Source organism: Saimiri boliviensis, chromosome 12, assembly GCF_048565385.1.
Source record: "Saimiri boliviensis isolate mSaiBol1 chromosome 12, mSaiBol1.pri, whole genome shotgun sequence".
Lineage (NCBI taxonomy): Eukaryota > Metazoa > Chordata > Mammalia > Primates > Cebidae > Saimiri > Saimiri boliviensis.
The window spans coordinates 86,327,817-86,329,744 of record NC_133460.1 but is presented as its reverse complement, the minus strand read 5'-3'; the positions used below and the strand labels follow the sequence as shown (position 1 = coordinate 86,329,744).

Sequence of the window (1,928 nt, the reverse complement as noted above, 5' to 3'; positions counted from 1 at the left end):
AACGTAAGAAGAAAAAAAAAGCTCCCTTTCCTAGTCTACAATGTCTAAGATCAAACACAGGATCTGTTCTGATTTTTAAAGAAAAAAAAAAACTATGAAACCATTAGTAATAAAATACTTTTTATTTTTATTTTTATTTTTGAGATAGAGTTTCATTCTTGTTTCCCAGGCTGGAATGTAATGGTGTTATCTCCGCTCACTGCAACCTCCACCTCCCGGGTTCAAGCAACCCTCCTGCCTCAGCCTCCCGAGTAGCATTACAGGCATGCACCACCACACCTGGCTAATTTTGTATTTGTAGTAGAGATGGGGTTTCTCCATGTTGGTCAGGCTGGTCTCGAACTCCTGACCTCAGGTGATCCACATGCCCACCTTGGGCTCCCAAAGTGCTAGGATTACAGGCATGAGCCACCACACCTGGCAATTTTTTTTTTTTTTTTTTTTTTTAGTTCATGTATTTTATTAAGTCACACAGTTACTTGTCTTCTGGTTTGTTGAAGCCGTAAGTCAGACAACATTTGCCACAATAATGTCTGTCAAGGTAGCTTGTCATAAACACTCCAGCCCGACATTCATCAGAAGGGCACTCTTGATGAAGGCGACTAATTTTGCCATTCTCGTCCACCTTATAATATTTCAGGACAGACAGCCAGCTCAACCTTCTTTCTCTTGTGCTTATTCTTCTTGACTGTGGTGTAAGACTTCTTTGTTTTCTTAGTACCACCATGCAGTCTCAACACAAGAGGAAGAGTAGACTCCATTTGAATGTTGTAGTCAGACAAAGTACGTCCATCTTGCAGCTGCTTGCCAGCAAAGATCAGTCTTTGCTGATTGATCAGGAGGAATTCCTTTCTTATCCTGGATTTTGGCCTTTACATTTTTTTTTTTTTTTTTTGAGACGGAGTTTCGCTTTTGTTACCCAGGCTGGAGTGCAATGGCGCGATCTCGGCTCACCGCAACCTCCGCCTCCCGGGTTCAAGCAATTCTCCTGCCTCAGCCTCCTGAGTAGCTGGGATTACAGGCACGCGCCAACATGCCCAGCTAATATTTTGTATTTTTAGTAGAGACGGGGTTTCACCATGTTGACCAGGATGGTCTCGATCTCTTGACCTCGTGATCCACCCGCCTCAGCCTCCCAAAGTGCTGGGATTACAGGCTTGAGCCACCGCGCCCGGCCTGGCCTTTACATTTTCTATCGTATCTGAGGGTTCAACCTCGAGGGTAATGATATTCCCCATACGAGTTTTCACAAAAACCTGCATTTTGGTGGCGGCTCCACCGTAAATGGCGAATTGAAAAAGCTTTTTTTTTTTTTTTTTTTTTTAACCAAAACTCTACAAACCACAACATGGTTCAAAGAGAAGAGAACTTCAGATCAAACTGTTGATGGCTCTGCAAAGACGGGCTAGGTGAGCCCATTCAGTGCACCGATAATCTGAATATGGCAAGCCAGCTTCATCTGTAAACTGAGACCATGAAGGTTCAAGCCATAAGGAGTCGGTCCTCAGTTCCAGCTTCTCTTGGGAAGACATTTTTGCCATGTTGAGTAGTTGGCTGATAGCTCCTTGGATAATAATCCCCATGGTCCACACTTTCACAGCAAGAAAATAACCAATCACAAACACCAACTACACTCCAACCCTTGCTCTTCAGCGCCTAGGATCACGGTCCAGCTGATTCTGATTCCTCGGAGACCTCACATCGTTTCCTTCTCTGTCTTCTCCACGCTCACCCTCATATCCCACTAAGGCTCCATCCTGTCTTCTCAACGGATTCCTCTTTTCCTGTGGCTCCCCCTCAACCCTTCTTTGTCTTCCTCACTCTCCATCCTTTTTCAGTCTCTTCCTATCTCCCTCCTCCTTTGCAACCTCTTCTTTTCTCTTCCCTATCCTGATTGCTCCCTCCTTATCTCTCTGCTGCCATCACCT

At 44.8% G+C, this 1,928-nt stretch overlaps 1 pseudogene; it reads right to left on the bottom strand.

Annotated features, from left to right (window-relative positions):
- Positions 1 to 475: 475 nt before the first annotated feature.
- LOC120362547 (ubiquitin-ribosomal protein eS31 fusion protein-like) lies at positions 476 to 1,262 on the bottom strand (annotated as a pseudogene).
- Positions 1,263 to 1,928: the final 666 nt, after the last annotated feature.